This window comes from Natator depressus, chromosome 1, assembly GCF_965152275.1.
Source record: "Natator depressus isolate rNatDep1 chromosome 1, rNatDep2.hap1, whole genome shotgun sequence".
NCBI classification, from domain to species: domain Eukaryota; kingdom Metazoa; phylum Chordata; order Testudines; family Cheloniidae; genus Natator; species Natator depressus.
This window is the reverse complement of record NC_134234.1, coordinates 189,227,666-189,247,044: the sequence shown is the minus strand read 5'-3', so window position 1 is coordinate 189,247,044 and position 19,379 is coordinate 189,227,666. Positions and strand designations below refer to the sequence as shown.

At 43.7% G+C, this 19,379-nt stretch overlaps 1 protein-coding gene across 4 annotated transcripts in view; it reads left to right on the top strand.

Annotated features, from left to right (window-relative positions):
- The first annotated feature begins 533 nt into the window (after positions 1–533).
- The window catches only part of PHLDB2 (pleckstrin homology like domain family B member 2), a 104,774-nt gene continuing 85,928 nt past the window's right edge, over positions 534–19,379 (top strand). Inside the window, exon 1 of one of the 4 annotated variants that reach the window (XM_074972654.1) lies at positions 534–572. The gene's annotated coding sequence lies outside the window, so the exon portion shown is untranslated. The remainder of the gene's footprint in view (positions 573–19,379) is intronic. The other 3 variants (XM_074972670.1, XM_074972663.1, XM_074972678.1) reach the window with 3 other exon arrangements.

Genomic DNA, 19,379 nt, shown 5'->3' with positions numbered 1-19,379 from the left:
CAGCCCGCCTCTTGGCTCACGCGACTGGAATTCCCTCAGCGAGAAGTTTCTCGGTGTCCCAAAGCACTGCGCCCTCGGGGCTTGATACGGGAGCCATTATTTCAGCAGCACAACCCCCCTCCCCTTTCCTTCCCTCCTTTGTTTGCCTCGTCGCCTCTTTTGCTGGCCTCCCTTTTCTTCTTTTCTCCTTCTTTTCTTTCCCTCATTTCCCTCTCTGCCTTGATTTCTTTTCCAATCCCTCCCTCCCCTTCCGCCGTCTCCCGTGTGCCAGCCCCAGCTCGCAGGCGGCTTCAGGGCCGGGCAGAAGGGGAGCCCATCCCCTCCGGCCCGGGCCCGGGCGCGGGCGGCCGGGCGGGCACGAGGCAGCCCCCGAGCTCGGGGGAGGCCGTGCTGGGGGCCGGGCGCTGCGCGGGGCGGTGCTGGCCGCAGGGCTGGGAGGCGGATCCCCGGCGGCTGGGGGTTGGCGGCGAGGCGGGGGAAGGAGAGGGAGAGGGATGCGCCGGGGGCAGCCGCTGCAGGAGGAGGTGAGTGTGGCACGTTCACCCCGGGGTGCGCTGCTGCTGCTGCTGCTGGTGGGTCTGAGGAGCTGGGAGCTCTGTGTGTGTGTGTGTGTGTGGCGGGGGAACTGGGGACGAAAGGGTGGGGGTGGGGGGTGAGAGGTTGGGGGGAGCAGAGACTATAGGGCAGAGGGAGATACTTGTGTTTGGGTCAGGGATTTCCCTACCCCCCAAACTCCGTCATCCCCCCCCCCTCCCCCGGTGGACAGCTAGTTTCGCAGAGTTGCCAGTTTAGTTGTTTTCCACCACCCCCCCCATACATTCAAACACCCCCTAAAGGGGCTTTGCCCAAAACAAAGTGAGGAGACTCCAAGCGCCCTTTTAAGGTTTTTTGGGGGGAGGGGGTTGGGGAAGGGGTGCTAAGGGGAGATTTCCTGTTGGGGGGAAAAAACCTCCTTAAAAACTCAGATCTTTCCAAATGCCCCCCTGCCACTGGATTTGAGGAGTTTGTCCTTAGGCAGGCTCTTGTCTCTTTCTGCTGTCTGGTCCCCACTTTTTCCTCTCATAATTTGTGGTGCATTTGATTTAAAGGTCACATGTGCCCTCAAAGGGACCCATTAAATTGTGGGCAGTGCCTCCACTATGAAAATGGACTAAGGTTTGCTTTCTGCCTGTGCTCTGAGGACTAGTGACTGAGCTGAACAGGATCTTTCGCTGGTACTTTGGTTGGGGAGGATGACCCCTGTTGTTTAGAGATTGTGTGATAGGTTCTGGTTTTATAAATGTTTATGACAATACTATAAATAAAAAGTAGCTTCCTTTCCCTCTCATTGGCCCTTTAAACTGAAGTAATCTTTTCCTCTCTTGTTTGTGTGTTTTTCCTCTTCTGCTGGATAATACAAATTGTTGCGACTTTCCTTTTACTAAACAAAGCTTCCCCCCTCGCTTCCCCCCATCTCATCCTAGTGTGTGGTGAATCCAGACGGTTACATCTGTGCTATCAGCAACAGACTCGGATGCTATAAACCGAGGCTGGAGTCTTGATTGTACAATCCAGCAGAAACGCAAAGCTGGGATGTGAAGGAAGGAAATAGGCTTTATTCAATCACTGATATCGTACCATACCTATTAGCAGGGATGGCAGAGAGCAAGACTAAGTCAATGACTCTTTGGTTTTTTACTGTTGGTTTTTTCAAGTTTCCTCCAGTGTGGCAGTAACCCTTCAAAGCCATTCTGCTGTTTATGGCCATGGCAGGGGGTTTCAGTTGGTGAGCGGTTCTACTTAGGCACAGTTATAGTAAAGAATGTGAATCCAGCATGAAATCTGATTGTCTTGAATTAATCATGACTTTTAAACTGGATCTTCACTGTCAAATTTCGGACTCCCAATTCACCATTGTTGTACCTCTGCTAGTGGTAATGGTGAAGGCTGTGGTGAGTTCTAAACTGTCCCCATGGAGATGCAGCCTCAGAGATTATGTTTGTAGCCCAGCCCCCTTCCATAAGATTACCCACTAGCAAAAGAAGCACAGGATGCTACTCTAACATGCTCTGAGAAATTTCTTTGTGGCTGGTGCTGTGGAGTGTCAGAGGTGTGGACTGCACTTACACTCTCTGACTTGGCAATGGTTTCGAAGCAGAACCCCTTACACAAATATATTATTCCGCTTCAAGGGCAGCTGTGTAATATTGCCATTCAGAACGTGGGTGAACATGTAATGATCCGCTTTTGGCACGTGTATGCTCTGTTTCAGGGGGAGAGGGGTAGGAGGCAGACAATTTTACCTGTTTCCAAACTTGGCCCTTACTTGCTTCTCTGTTTAGGTCCCCATCCGTGCTTCAGCATGGTGATGACTGGGGGGGGGAAGGAATGGCAAGGGTAATGCTCTGTATCCAGCTTGATGCTGACTGACTGACAGACTGTCCTTTCTGAAGTGCAGTGTATATCTGTATACTGCACATTTCTTTTTAGCACAATATGTTTCTGTTTTGTCAGCCACATGAAAGAAATAGGAGGATGTCCTACTGGTATTCAAAGCTACTTGGAGGATGTAAACCTTATGTGCTGAGGATTTCAGGGCTATATGTTTAGTAAATGTGCATTTAAGTAATTTCACACTTGATAGAAAGCTACCTACCTGATAGTGTTATGCTCAACTGTGTAAATACATCTTGAAATTAAAAAGGATCCTTATGAGGACTAGGCGAGGGACATATGTGCAAGAGGTAGTTATCACAGTTTAAACCAATATTAGCTGAAAACCTCAATTATTTAAAGTGGTATATGCAGAGAAAGTGGGGGCAGTCAGGTGATGCAATGAGTTTGTAGAGCTTTTAATTTTGAAGGCTGGAGTAAAAATGTTGATGTGTCACAGGTGAACATGGACTTTAAGATCTTACTCCAGTTTCTTCTTCTTCATGCTCTTATGACCACTGATCATGGTCCAATTCCTCACACTTGGTACTTCTTAAAGAAGAGCCAAGCCTAAAACAGTAGTGTCTTGTAGGTGTTAATTAAAGGGCACTGGCAAAGCAGTGTGGAATGGCAGACAAGGAAGATGTCTTTCAGCTTTTAGGTTATGGGTACACTGAAAGAGAGTGACAAGGGAACCAGGGAGATAAAAAAGGAGGAGGTAACCAAGGCAAGTATTGGTGGTGGGGAGAGAGAGAAGAATGGATGGATATTTTCAAAATGTTATGGAGAAAGAAGTAACAGGATCTGGTGACCACCTGCCTATGTGGGAACAGGAGGAGGGGTTGAAAATAATAACAAGGTTACAAAGTTGAGTGACTGAATGTTGTGGTCTTGTCAATAACTCTGAAAGAGGAGGCAGAGAGGGTGATGTTACGGTAAAGTAAAGATGAGCTCAGTTTTTGCCCTGTTGAGTTGGTGAAACATCCGAGATACACATCAGAAAGGTAAGCGTGATAGTGGCTAGAGAGGCAATTTGTCCTAGTGGATACTCCAGTGGACGAGGAGTCAGGATGGCATGTTGTGTGAACTTGAGCAAATCACTTCACTGCTGGTTCCCTTCCCGCTATTTGTCTGTCTTTTCTAGTTAGATTGCAAGTTCTTTGGAGGTGGGGGTTTGTACAATGCCTCGGAATGGTTGGTTGGTTCCTCTAAGTGTTACTGTAATATAAATACAAATTATGATAACGGAAGTGGTGAGGTGAATTACAGCTGAAATCATTAGTTGAGGTTGCCCGTTGATGGGGGAACCTGAAGGACAAGAGGTGGAGGAACTGCCATGGAAATAAGGGTCCTAGAAATCAAGTGAGAAAAACAAATCAAGAGCAGTGGAGTGATGGATTGTGGGAAAGGTGACAGAAGAATAAAGGAGGATGAAGATGAAGAGGGCCTTAGACTTAATTACAAAGAAATGCCCCGGGGATTTTTGTGAGGAGTCCCTTGTTTTAATAGAAAGAAGGTAAAATCTAAGCTACAAGTGAATCTTAAGGAAATATGAGAAGAAATAGTGGGAGTGGTTAGAGGAGGAGTATTATCAAGGAGCTTAGAGGGAAAATAGAGTAAGGAGAAACAACAGTAGCTGAAAAGGTCAAGGTGTTGTGTTTTGTTTTTTTTAAGGACAAGGGAATACAAGATACTGCTTGGACACTGAAGGGAAGGAGCAAAGTCCACCAGAAGGAGTTGGGAATGGGGCTTTAGGGGGAGAGAAACAGAGGGTGGGTCAGATGTATATAGGGAGTCCACCTTGAAATCAGAGACTGGGATAATGAAGCAAAGAATGTAGGGTGGGGAGTACAAGTCACTTTGCAGATCATGGCTGTTTCTTTTCCACTTGAGGATCCCAAGAAAAGAGGTGTGGAAAATGTGCTGGTGATGGTGTAAGACTCACTATTGTGTTTAATGCAAGTACAATATACTTGTTTGTTCCATTTTAATTTGTCAGTACAAGCAGTTACTTCTGCTGTGCACTGGCAACACTTACAGCATACCTGCCTTCAAACCAACTATGATTCCCTTTATTTAAGACTAAGAGCTCTAAATTGATACCCTGTACAGTGGGATTCAGACCAGGTACTGCTTGAGAGCCCTGATCCTGAGTTCTGATCTGGATAGATGTGCCCACACAAAGTCCCCTCAAAACGAAGGGTATCATTCCCTCTGAAACCACACTGTTTTCTGCCCACATGGACTGCAAAGCAGGACTGGAGCCTTAAAATGTAAACTTGGTCAAGCTGAACTCCTTTTTTTCCTGCCCAAACGACCTTTGTAGGTGGAATGAGATTTGCATTGAACTGTTTTCTTACCTGCCATAAATATTTCAAATGGTGTAATTACTGGCATGATGGTCATCTGCCCTGCTGGATGTGTGTTAACAGAAAAACCTCCTGACCCCTTTGTAAAATGTAGCTGTATTCATTAAGATTGACCTGTATCACGGTTAAGGAGCACAATAGCAAAAGTGCATTTTGTCAATTTCAAGCCATTATCACTGTAACTATAGTAATCTGGCTTGTAAAGCTCTTTTGATGAAAAGCATTTAATGGGGGACTGTGTAAGCTGCTCTAAAAATGCTGGAAAATTAATAAGGAATAAAAACTAGAGGGGGCACTCAGATAAATGGGACAATAATAATAAAAAAAGAGACAAAATTAGGAGAATGGGTAAAGAAAATAAAAGAGGGAAATTTTCTTAGGATAAGTGGAGGCTGAAGGAAACTGATCAATGAAAAGAAACTGACAGATGCAAAGTGGCAGTAAAAGACATAGGAGCAAAGAAAACTAGATTAAGGATAAAGAGTGCATAAGAGACAGTGGGAAGAGGAACAATGTAATAGACGGGGGAAAATGTCAAGAACATCTGATGATAAAAAAAAAAAAATAAGAGCAGAAAACGCTTGGAGCTGTTGTGATTAGCGTATACATTCTGGGGTTTATTCAACTTCTTTGTGTGGCAAACTCTCATTAAACCTGGTAGGCACATGCATATAACTCCTAAAGGAGAATTTAAATGTCTTTATTGGTGTCAGTTAAGATAGGATGTAAAGGGATAAACTTTTATTTTTTTATTTTATGATGTATAAAGTTGGATTCACAATTTATTTTGTTTTCCAAAAGTCCCCCTCCTTTCCCTCCGTAGTTTACCTTAAAAGTATTACGAATATCTATCTAGTGTTGGCTTCCCTGTCTTTTTCTAGTATATCTTCCAGAAGAGTAAGGAATAAGACTCAAATAGGTTCAGTCTATTTTTGTTCTTTCACAACCATCAGGACTAGAGGTGTACATTTTCTTTTTTTGTGGGAACTTGGCAGAAATGGACTTAGGCCTATAGTCAACACAAAAAGCCTTCCACTTGCCACTGGTAGGTGTATTTTTGAAGCCTTGATTTACAAGCTTTTCCACTGTACCCAAAGTTTTAACAGGAAAATATGTAATGGAACAGTGTCACAGGAATACAGTGGGAGCATATTATTGTTGGGGTGGGTTGTGAAAGTCATAGTGATAATTGTGGATTCTTAATTTCAATTATCTGATGGGGAACTAATCCTTCCAAAATGGAGAAGAAGATAAAACTTAACTTGGGGGATTCCTTGCCCTTCTCTTTCACCCCCATTTTGCTCCATGAGAAGTTGGATTTGATTGTGGTTTTTTTAAAAGGTATTATTTTTGTTAGTGGTGGTTTTGTGCTTGTGCAAAATGAATTAACTATATCCAGCTGGAGATGTAAAGTCTCCATATGGCCTCAATCACCTAAAGTAGCACAGGGGAAACAATGGCTTATATGACTTCAAATTAGGGAGGAAATGAAATCTGTTATTTGCATACACATTGTATTATTTAATATTTTAATCTATTGCTTTCATATTCAGGGTGTATGGAATCCTTAAGAAGGTTGAGATTGGGAGCCCTTGGAATATATTAGTTAGAAAATCCTTAAATTCTAACTTTATCCTATGAATCCCACTAATTATTTATTGACAGGTTTCAGAGTAGCAGCCGTGTTAGTCTGTATCCGCAAAAAACCAGGAGTACTTGTGGCACCTTAGAGACAGCTGTAGCTCACGAAAGCTTATGCTCAAATAAATTTGTTAGTCTCTAAGGTGCCACAAGTCCTCCTTTTCTTTTTACTAATTATTTAGTAAATCTTTAGCTTTTTGCCACAGACAGTTTTCAATTGGACACCCTCAGCGGACAAAGATTTCTCTTATGTCAACGTTTAAACATCCAATTTTATAGTCACCGAACCATAATATCCAGAGGAAATTCACGTACTCCTTTTCCAAAGCACATTTAAAATTCTCATCTTTCATGGAACTGATTAAATTTAATATGTGGTTTGTATTTCTTCAGTGTACCAGAAATAGCAGAACCAACTGACACGACACCACCAATTCTTATGAAGTAGTGTGCTCTAATTTTTTTTTTTTTCTGGCAAAAAGTGTGATGCTTGTGCACAATTTCTTTCATAAAAATAAAGAGAGAAAAATAAAAAGCCTAATTTGGGGGCACCTTTTTGGAATGGCTAAAGCCATACTTCTGATAAAACAGATGTGATCCAAAAGTGGTTTCTTTAGGCAGACAAGCCTAGCTGGGTGAAAAATTGTGCTGTTCCTTTTTGTCTCTACAGGGCGCCTTCTCCCATATCTCACATGCCATTTCCTTAGAGGAAAAAGGGTGCTTCCTCTGCCACTCGCTGTTCCTTTTTGTCTCTACAGGGCGCCTTCTCCCATATCTCACATGCCATTTCCTTAGAGGAAAAAGGGTGCTTCCTCTGCCACTCCCTGTTCCACATCAGGAAACCTGTAGGATTGCCAGGGAAGGACTCTACAGTGGCAAATCTGATTAACACAAAACCAAATGGATGCTTGACTTTACGGTTTGAAAAATACTTTGAATTAATTGAGGGTTTGCAAAAGGTGCCAAATTGCCAGGTTTGGAGACCAAAAACCTCTCTCCTCACATAATTAGACTTTGTGCTCACATAATTAGACTTTGTGCTCATTAGTACCACAGAGGCAGATGTAAAAATCAGTCTGTATCCTAGAAAGCTAAGGACTGAGCATTTCCAGGAAACTTCTGATTGTATCTGGGCATTTGATGTCGCTCAAGGTTCTAGTCTATTGTGGGTTTTTTTTTTTTTGTGGGAGTGTGAAGGGGAAAAGGGGAGTGGAGAAGAGTTTGGATGGATTTTTAGGTACCAGCCTTGCAGTTTTCTTCTAAAGGGGTGGTCGTGTTCTCTGTTCAAGTTGTAGCCATAGTTGCAGCTTTTAACAATATATGGATTACCTGATTTTTTGGATGTTTACTATATGAGTATATTGGTTTAGTTTAATACCAGACTGTAAGGAAAAACAAGCAGGAAGAGGAAGAAGAATAGCTCAAGATAAGCTACCCCTGAGCAAACACATGAGGGTTGCTACAGAACAATGGCAGGGCTATTGGTTCCAAGGAGGCTGGCCTCACTTTCTGCTGAGCCAATCGGACTGGTTTTGTGCAGAAGATCCAAAGCCTAGGAACTGACAAGAACAGAGGAACTTTGATTGGTTTAAAGAGGAACCCTCAATAGAGGAAGTACTTTTTGGGAAGCTGTTTGTGGGGGCGGGCGGGGGGAACCAGTCTGACATACAGGACCTGCAAGGATGTCTGAAGAAAGTAGGCCTTTCTAGCTACCATCAGCATAAGCTGTTTGGTAAGATTAATAGATTTCAAGGCTTGAAGGAACCAACGTGATCATGTAGTCTGACCTCTTATATAACACAGGCCATAGAACTTCCCCAGAATAATTCCTAAAGCATATCTTTTGGGGGTGGGGGGAAACAAATCTTGATTTACAAATTGCCAGTGATGGAAATTTGATAAATTGTTCCGTTGCTTATTTATCCTCACTGTTAAAAAATATGACTTATTTCCAGTCTGAATTTGTCTAGCTTCAACTTCCAGTGATTGCATCATGTTACCCCTTTCTCTGCTAGATTGAAGAGCCCATTATCAATTATTTCTTCCACATGTAAGTGCATACAGACTGCAATCAAGTCACCCCTTGACCTTCACTTTGTTAAGCTAAATAGATTGAGCCCCCTGCGTCTGTCACTATAAGGGCTGTTATCTAAACCTTTTATCATTCTCGGGGCTCTTCTCTGAACACTGTGCCATTTATCAACATCCTTCTTGAAGGGTGGATGCTGAACTGGACATAGTGTTCCAGCTGCGGTCACACTAGGGCCAAATACAGAGGTCAAATAACTTCTCTCCTCCTCAAGATTCCTCCATTTATGCGTCCAAGGATCTGTTTATCCTTTTTGGCCACAGCATTGCACTGTCTGGGAGTTTGTGTTCAGCTGATTATCCACCATGACCCCAAAATCTTTTTTCAGTCACTCCTTCCCAGGACAGAGCCTCCCACTGTGTAAATATGGCCTACATTCTTTGTTCCTAGATGTATAAATTTACCCATAGTAAAACACATATTGTTTGCTTGCACTCAGTTCAAGGAGTGATTCACATAGCTCTGTACCAGTGAGCTGTCCTCTGTTATTTATCTCTTCCGCACTTTTGTGTCAGTTGAAAACTTTAATAGCAATGATTTTGTGTTTTCTTCTAGGTCTTTGATAAAAATGTTGAACTGCATTGGGCCAAGAACTGATCCCAATGGGACTCCAATAGAAACACACCCATTTGATGATGATTTCCCATTTGACAATTACATTTTGAGACCTATCCATTAGCTAGTTTTTAGTCCATTTAATGTGTGTCATGTTAATTTTATACCATTCTAGTTTTGTAATCAAAATCTTAGATGCAAGTTATCCGGAACTGCGGATTTAAAAATATCTAACTTTAGTAGCTGCTGTTGAATATCCTCCTAAGGTACTAATAGAATGGAAGAAGTATTATCATCATCATCATCATCAGCTATCACTACTATTGATTAACGTAGATGGCATAAATAGGCCCAAAGAGTTAAATGTGTTAATATGACCTTGTCGCTGTCCAATATTAAACAAGGATTGGGGTTTGGTATGCAGAAACCTCAGCCTGGTCAGTACCATACATTACTAAAAATCCTTCTTAACCTTTTATGAAAGATACAGAAAAAAGGGGACAACATTTATAGTATTTGAAATGTAAAATGTTAAGCAAGGCTTTCATTTTAAGATCATTCTTTATTCCCTTTAGCTGGAAAGAGTCACTAGAAGACACCCTTCCCACCCCTCTTTGACAGTCTTAGATGGTAAAGATAGTAATTACTGTCCTTTTGGGGAGAAGAGACGTTAGTTGAGATTGGCTGGAGCTGTTTTTGCTGTTAAAATCCCATTATATTTCCTAGAAGAAAAAACAAGACAAACAGAGAGAATGAAAAGAAAAGAACAGCAAAGATAAGAAAGTTCATTTTTTGTCTCTGGTGTTGATGCTCACTTGCAAGAATCATGCTGGAAAAACACAGGCCTGGCACGTGGTCTTATTAGCCACTTTGAGACCTGGTAAACTTGTTCCAGTGTTGCTATTTAAGGCATTGTATTTAGCTGCCTCTATTGTCACAGGCTTAGAGCAGTGTTGTAAAATATACAGTCTTGGCTGGCTAAGCCAAACTCTTTATTAGACAGAAGGAAAAAGGAGAGGGATAGGAAAGAAGAAATAAAGGGGAAAGGGAAAGTACACACAAAGGGGAAGGTGGTATGATGAAGTCTCACATCCCAGACGGTGTTCAGGATTTGGCCAGAGCCTGTGGAGTGGCAGTGTTATCTGGATCTCTGTCTCTGGCCCAGTCGGCTAAGGACATCCCTTGGGATCAGGATAACAAAGGCCCACTGGTGTTATGGTAGATACAAGGGTCTCAGGAGATAGTTAGGTGGCAGCCATCACGGTGAAGCTCTCTCCTTCCTGATCTCCTATCTGTTCATCCATATTTTCCCGACAAAGTTGTTGTGTTTTTAATAAAAAAAACAAAGACCCCCCCAAAGAGAATGGTGTGTGGAGTAGCTCATCCCCTCCTTATATTGTTCACCATCTAACTTCTGACATACCAAGTTTGGTCCACTGATATTTGGTCCCACATTTCTCTTATTTACTAGCTATGACTAATACAGTCTTTGAATTAAATCACAAGGCATTTTTGTTTAGACTAATTCAGTTTTCCTGTCACCCTTTTGCATCTTTTCTGTTCAACACTTGTAATCATAGGTTATTGTGACATTTTATGAACTTTCATTCATTTTTCATGGTTGAGCTCACAATTAGGCCCAATTATTAAAGCACTATATCTGTTTCTCCCCCCAAATATATAACACAAATATTCATTGTAAATATGCTTTTTCTGCATTATTGATAATTCTACCATCTAATAATGGACCAACACCATTGTTACGATTTTGTTTTGTTCCTAATATACTTGAAAGACTCCTTATTGTCTTTAATTACACTGGCCACATACACTGGCCAAACTGGACAGTCTCTACGCAAAAGAATAAATGGACACAAATCACACAGCAAGAATTGTAACATTAAAAAACCAGTAGGAGAGCACTTTAGTCTTCCCGGATACCAATAACAGACTTAAAAGTCGCCATTCAACAAAAAAACTTCAAAAAACAGACTCCAACAAGAAACTGCAGAACTGGAATTAATTTGCAAACTGGACACCATCAAATTAGGCCTGAATAAAGACTGGGAGCGGATGGTCACTACAAAGGTAATTTTCCCGCTGATATTCACCCCTGCTTGTCAATTGTTGAGAATAGACCACTTCCACCTTAATTGAATTGGCCGCGTTAGCACTGACCCCCCCACTTGGTAAGGCACATCTTTTCATGTGCTGTAATATATATACTGCTTACTGTATTTTTCACTCCATGCATCTGATAAAGAGGGTTTTAGTCCATGAAAGCTTATGCCCAAATAAATTTGGTAGTCTCTAAGGTGCCACAAGGACTCCTCGTTGTTTTTACTGGCCATGAAGTTCTCTTGTGTCCCTTTGCTTCACTTATCAATTTTCTACAATTCCTAGCTTCTGATTTATATTCATTACTATCAACTTCGCCTTTCTTCCATTTGTTATATTTTATTTTAGAGTTGCTTTCACTTCTGTAAACCAAGCTTTTTTTTAACCAGTAGGGCCTTCCTCAGTTGTGGCTTTTTGGGCATCTAGTAGAGCCATCTTAAACAATTCCCAATTATCGTTCACATGTTTCTGATTAAATTGTACCTCCCAGCTGATATGGCTTATAATTGTTTTCAGCTTTCTGAAAGTGGCCCCTTTAGAGCACCAATTATATATATATTCTTGATCTAGACTTTATTCTGTTTGCACATTATAAATGTGATCAAGGTAGATGTATGCAGACTTATTCTTACTGTTAAAATAAATAATACTTTAAAGAAGCTGTTTGGTCACTATATTCTCTACTGATCACAGACAGGGGACTGGACTAGATGAATTCTCAAAGTCTGTAACTGGGCGTGTCACTCACCACCGTGGCACCTCCTGCTGGCCATCATGGGAATTAGCTGAGGTTGCCAGTGCGCCCTCCTCAGGTGGAGTCTCACCCGTTGTCACTCCTGTCTCACATGCAGGACCCATGTCGCACCCCAGACCGTGTCATCCTCTTCTGGACACAGCCCTTCAGCTGTGCCCCACTCGGGTTCTTTCCCCACTTCCAGGGGACTGACAGTCCTCAGTCCAACCACTTGCCTCAATGGCAATCTGAAGTCCAGGTTCTAGCCACTCATCTCAGTGGCAGACTGCAGTCTATGCACAGGCCACTTCCCTCAGTGGCCAGTGTGGGCAAGGGAGAGGTGGGGGGAGCCTGGGCCCACCCACTACTCCAGGCCCTGACCCAGGTCCCTGTTGCCAGCAGCCAGTTACTGTCCCTCCTCCAACTCTTTCCTGGGCCACTTCTCCCATGGTCCCAGCACTGTCTCTGCCCTTGTATCAGGACCTCAGTTTGGCAGCCATCAGCCTGGAGCTTTCTCCTACTCTGCTGACCCTGCCCAGCACTGCTCTGTCCATGGTGCTCCAAGCAAGCAAGCAAGCAAGCAAGCAAGCAAGCAAGCAAGCAAGCAAGCAAGCAAGCAAGCAAGCAAGCAAGCAAGCAAGCAAGCAAGCAAGCAAGCAAAGCAGCCCTCCTCCCTCAAACTCCAGGGAGTTACTGCTTCCTCCTCTGCTCAGCAGTCCCATTTTATATGGGCCAACCTGGCCCTGATTGGCTCCTCCAATAAACCTTCCTCTAATTGGCTGGCACTACAAGCCTTTTCCTTATTTGCTGTGTCCCATGCAGCGCCCAGCGCCCCCCCCCCCCCCGGGTTGCTTTAACCCCTTACATCCCAGTGAGGGGCGGCCGCCCCATCATAAGGTCCCTTCCAGTGCTGTGCTTCTATGACTGAGTCCCAAAGGGAAAAAACACAGACGTACAGATCCAGTTAGACCTTCTGGGAAAGCACAATTGATACACAGGGTGCCGTAGACCAGGGCCCAGTCTCAGAGTGGGAGGACTGTGGAATTCTATGAGATATGAAGTCTTGAAGCCTGACACCTGAGAGGTTGCACAGAGAGAGAGAGAGAGAGTACTTCAACAAGCCCTGCAACCAAGACAGTCATATTCTCTGCTCACGATGTAGCCAGACTTCTAGCTGAGTAATCCTTCATGTTTATAGAACAGGAAAGTTCTTCTTTGTCACCCTGAATCAGAGTCTTCTCCATGAGATGGGTCTAATAATTCAGAAACCCATACATGTTAGAACACGTTGAACTGCAGTGATGATGTGTGGCTATCTTAGAAGGCAGGGATAGAAAAGCTAAAGTTTTTGTCTTTGCTTACAGCAGACCATGGCTTTAGTGTAAGCTGGTCTGGAATCTTGAGAGAAACAAGGTAGGTAAGGTAATATCTTTTATTGGACCATCTTCTGCTGATAAAAGAGACTCTTTGAAGCTACACTGAGCACTTGGATGAGAAGAAAGTGGGGTACCTATCTTTTCCAGAGAGTTACTGTACTTTGTGAGAAAGTAATTGAATTCAGCAAAGTCTTAGAGTAGGTCATGGGTGAGCAAACTTTTTGAACCGAGGACCACATCGGGGTTGCAAAACTATATGGAGGGCCGGGTAGGGAAGGCTGTGTCTCCACAAACAGCCTGGCCCCCAACCCCTATCACCCCCCACACTTCCTGCTCCCTGACTGCCCCCCTTAGAACCCCGACCCATCCAACCCCCCCTGCACCTTCTCCCCTAACCGCCCCCTCCCGGGACCCCCGCCCCTAACCGCTACCCGGGACCCCACTGCCTATTCAACCGCCCCTTCTCCCTATCCCCTGGCTTCCCTGACCTCTATCCACACCTCAGCCCCCTGACAGACCCCCTGGGACTCCCACGCCTATCCAACCCACCCTGCCCCTGACTGCCCCAACCCCTATCCACACTCCCGCACCCTGACAAACCCCCTGGGACTCCCACCCCCATCCAACCCCCACTGCTCCCTGTTCCCTGACTGCCCCGCCCCCATCCACACCACTGTCCCCCCACCCCCACCAGAACCTCCGCCCCATCCAACTGCTCCCTGTCCCCTGACTGCCCGCCAGAACCCCCCGCTTCCCGCCCCCTTACCATGCTGGAGCCAGCCACGCCTCCATGCAGCCAGGCAGGAGTGGCGGGTCAGAGAGCTGGTGGCGCAGCACGCTGAGGCTGCGGGAGAGGGGGAACAGCAGGGGAGGGGCCGGGGACTAGCTTCCCTGGCCAGGAGCTCAGGGGCTGGGCAGGACGGTCCCGTGGGCCAGATGTGGCCTGTGGGCCATAGTTTGCCCACCTCTGGAGTAGATAGTCAAATTTGAGGGCTTTTGTTTCATAAGATTACTTGCTTAGTAAATGTGCATCTACGGTATGAGATATCCCTGTCAGATTTATTTGGACTTGTCTTTGTGATTCATTTGTTAATAAAAGACTAAACTTTCCACTCTCTGGAAAAGCAGACTGTGTCATAGCCATGACAAGCTGCTCCGAGGCTAAACAGTCAGTGTAAATGAGAGGAAGAACAGCACATGTGGAGAGAGGATACCATCCCAAATCTGTGTGTTTTGTAAACTGAGGGTGGGATAAAGCCATTTCTGTGGATTGGTGGAATTGGTGTGCAGGAATATTGGTATACAATTTATAAACTAGTTTTTAAATGTGAAGTAATACTTGTATTATAACTAGGATGACCAGATAGCAAGGGTGAAAAATCAGGATGGGGGCAGGGGTAAGAGACACTTATATAAGACAAAGCACCAAATATCGGGACTGTCCCTATAAAATCAGGACATCTGGTCACCCTAATTATAACTGGACTGTTTTGTTAGAGTAAGAGCCTGTTTGAGTAGTGAATCATTGCATTTGAGGATTGTTAATAAAACAAAACTTAAAAGTTTGGCCTGGGAAATGTAAAGATGAGAGTTCAGTCCTAAAGCTGATTCTGTGCACTTCAGATGACTTTGTAAATCCCAGATGAAATCACTTTGTCTCCTAACAAACAAGGCAGAGTGCACTGTATGCTCATTAATGGTAGTTGGACTCCCACTGACTTATATGGAAGTTGGATCAGGCTGTAAATAACGAATCTGAGTATGTGTGGATGACTGTATTCAATAAACTATGCTTCTTGACCTATTCATTTAATTATTTTCCCAGAAGTTTATATTTCGCAGCATTACCTGATTTGTAACATAAAATAAGTTTGAAAAAGACAGGTTTAATCAGGTGATATAGCTATATCTATACTAATTACTAATACTAACTCTAAAAAGTGAATTTTTATTTTATTCTCCGTTGTAATTTCTATACAAACAGTGAACACAATGAAATCCTTAAAGATGACATGCAAAAGATTTTTTTATAATTGTGCTTTTTTTTTTTTTTTTTACTTTTTTATTAAGCAGGCCTGAAGAGTTTTGTTTTTAATTTTTCTAGTTTGTGCTTTTACACTAGAAATAGCAGAAATGTCAAGTTTGGGTTATCTGATTTTGTTAGAGGTCTTCTTGAGGGAGGTGATAACACAGATGTGTGTTGAGAACTCTCAAACCTGAATTGAGATAGTGTGAAACTAATTTTTAACAAAGACATTACATTCTTTCTCTTGCTTGTTTATTAGGCAGTGGAAATAAATTAGGTATTCACAAAAATAAACAAAAAATGTTTTCAACTGTTTCATTCAAACAGTTGAAAACACTTCCCCTCTTGGTTGCTCAGTGTTCAATCTCTTGTCATATACAATTTTTATTGGTTACAAGATTGTCATAGAGTCTTCATGGGAAGTAAGACCAGAACTTCCAATATAAAAACAAGCAGATTTTTCTTTGTTTTTAACAAAAGTCGTATCAGCTGATTTCATACATCACAAAGCAGCTAAAATAGGAACAAGCTCACTTATGTTGTTTTCCTTTTCAGTTTACCTTTTAAATTCTGCACTAGAGATATTTTAGAATGTATAAGCAGTTGTGACTTAAAATCGTTCTTAACCCTCCCCAAAAAAACCCAACACCCCCCCCCCCCACAACTGTAGTGCTTCTGTCCCCTACTCCACTATTAGTTTTCCATCTTTTCCTTTTACTGATTGATAAATATAAATTATATTTTTTGGGTGGTAAAATATTGTCATAAATGTATGTAATTCTGCTCTTTGATCAGAAATTGAACACATACTGGGAAGTTAAAATACCCATTGCTTTCACTGTTGTGTGAGCATCAGATGTGCACCATATGTTAGTTTTTTGAGTTTTCCATCACTGCCAGTTCTCCTTGGCTTGTGATATGCTTGTAATTTGTATGGCCATTGGAAAAGAAAGGACTATTTGCCCATACCACAGGTTCTTAAAATGTGGTTAGCTTGTATATGCTGAGAGAACTTGTTTCTTTACAGAAGGTATATTTACAGTGGAATAAAGTTTTGTTAATACTGCCTTTCCTACAAACAGTGCCCCAAGATATTAATGCAATTACAGAGCTAAATAGGATTTAAACGTTGGGGCAAGGGTTAAGACAAGTTTTCGGCTGAGATGCTTAAGGAAATGGAGAGTGATACTGAAGGCTGTAGGAGCAGTAGCAGGGAAAGTTCTTGCACTAGTAAGGAGAACTGTGTGGAGACTAATTGGCTTACAGTATGTTTTAGTAATAGTTAAAAATTGACCCTCTCTCTTAACTAGAAAACTAGCCAGCTAAAAATCAACAGTGATTACATGTTGCCATGGAGAATGGGACTGAATGCTTAGTCTTCTGCTTTGTTCTCAGGCAGTTGGTAGGGGCTTGGGAGCACTGCACATGATACTCTGTTAGCTCCCCGAGAGACTGAAAGATTGATGGGGTGCAGATGTAGCAAGGTCAACCCTTTTCCTGCTGGAAGACGAGCGTCTGCAACATGGACAGTTTGAGTAAGGACAGTTAACGGAAGGGGGATGCTGAGGGAGCTGGGAGATAGAGGCAATGGAGAAAAATCCTTTCTATTCCTTTAAGAACCCCTGGAGAGGTCGCAGAGGGGTGAATGTGACAGTAAACTCTCAGTGGCACAATAACACAAGCTAATGTATTAAGTTTAAAACCCAGGCTTAAGCGCTCTCTGGAAGACTGGGGAGGGCACTCATTTACGGGGGTACAAGGCTATCTCTTCCATCATTTGATCCCTGAAGCAACAAAGCTGGTAGTTTTTTTAAGAAAACAGCAGGATGGCAGCTCCCTCCTCAGCACAGTGAGAGATCTATGATGGAGCAAAAACTCTCCACCCGCAGAAGGGGTGGGAGGTGACTCACTAAAGAAAAAGCATCATCAGTGGGGTCAGCACAGGAATGAGTCACAGAAGTGAGTTTTAGAAAAGGGGCTATGACAGAGGAGAGGGAAGGGGACTGGGTGTACAAGAAGGGAGAGAATATTCCAAGTGTATGGGGCAACATGATAGAAGGTAGGAGAAGACAAAGACCTCTGTGGAAGGCCGTGGATTGCTTGCTGTGCTTCACTGCCAGGAAGATAATGTACGAAAGAATGACAAGCAAATACTGTACAAAGACAACTGAGACACCATATTTTGTGACTTAAAGTTGGACAGGTTGCCTGTCTATAGAGAACATTACACAGCTGCCTCTATTCTTTGCTTGTCTCCTGCAACCCTTTTTTTTTTTTAAATGGCAGAAACGTAAAACCAATCAACATTCATATTGTCATTTAGTGGGCATAAATGGTGTCCCTAGCCTCTGTTTGCCAGAAGCTGGGAATGAGCGACAGGGGATGGATCACTTGATGATTACTTGTTCTGTTCATTCTCTCTGGGGCGCCTGGCACTGGCCACTGTCGGAAGACAGGATAGTGGGCAAGATGGACCTTTGGTCTGACCCAGTAGGGCCATTCTTATGTTCTTAAGTATTTTAAAGGATTTTATTTCACTCATTTGTAATCACAGTTGCATTAATTGAAAAAAGACATTTTATTATCATTTCCGTATTACACAAGGGCCTACTTGACACTTCCCATATTAATTTTGGTTTATTTTTAGATCTCTAATTAATGGTAAGGATTGCACACTGGAAATCTCCTGTTAAAAGTTGGGGGTTTTGTGGGTTTTTTGTAACCATATCTAGGGTGACCATACTTCCTAAAGTAAAAATGGGACAGCCGGGCCCAAGCTGCCCCCCGTACCCCCACCTGCAGGGCTAGCCAGAGCCACCCCCCACTGCTCTGTGCCCCATGCCACTGCTCTGTGCCCCTGAGATCCCTACTGCCCATGGTAGCGGCTGATCCCCCACAAGCTCCGCACCATCAGCCACTGGGACTGACCTCCCTTGAGCTCTGTGCCCCTGCCACCCGCGGCTGGGGCTGAGCCCCTGAGCCCCCTGCTGCCCGCAGTAGTGGCTGATGCCCCCGAGCTCCGCACCACCAGTGACTGGGACTGACACCCTCCCCTCCCCCAGAGCTTCATGCCCAGCACCTCGCGTTGCTACCCTCCCTCAATGTTCCTCCACGCCCCCACTGGGGGGGAGGGGTGCGTCAAACTTTTTAGGTAAACTGGGCATTTCTTTGTTTGCTCTTGCCAGCTGATCAGTTGGGAAGAGCAAATGGGGCAAATGCCCATTTTTCCTCAAAAAAGTCAGGATTTGCCAGGACAGAGCTTAAAAACAGGACTGTCCTGGCCAGAATGGGACATATGGTCACCCTAACCATATCCAGAGATTTAAAAAAAAAAAAAAAAAAAAAAAAGGAAACAGTCTTTGTTGTTCCCCTATGGTTTAATTCCTTTAGAAGCTTGAGATGGAAATTTGTCCTTCCTAAAATATTTTCTATATCTTGGCTTGTGCACCCTGTTTTGATATATGTTTGTGTGTGATTGCAGGGCTGCTGGCATAAAAGTTTGTTCAAGTTTATTTTTATACTGTGTGACAAAGCTCTGTCCTTGCCTTCGTGGGTCCCGCGTTTCATGGCAGATTTCGCTAGCCTCAGAGGCTCACTGTGACCCTCCATGTAACCCTTCTTTCTCTAGAGACAAGGGTCACAGTCTACTGAGCCATTTTCATCATAAGCCAGCAAGGGAGGTGAGGAGAAGTTATCCTTCCTTGCACAGTCTCTGTTGTCTCCCAGTCTCAGTGATTAATCAGGGGGCAAAGGTGGGGGGGGAACCCCAGGCCCACCCTCTACTCTGGGCTCCAACCCAGGGACCCTAATAGTATCAGCTATGGTAGCTGACCTTTTAGAAACATGACATGTACAATTCCCTGGGCTACTTCCCCCACAGCAGCCCTCACTTCCTCAAGCTCCACTTCACCCTTACCTCAGGGCCTCCTTCCTTGTGCCTGGTATGGTGTGTACTACTCAGCCTCTCCAACAGCACAACTTCCTCCCAAAGCTCCTGACAGGCACCCCCACCTGACTGTCTGGGAGGCTTTTAACTAGTTTCAGCCAGCCCCTGATTGGC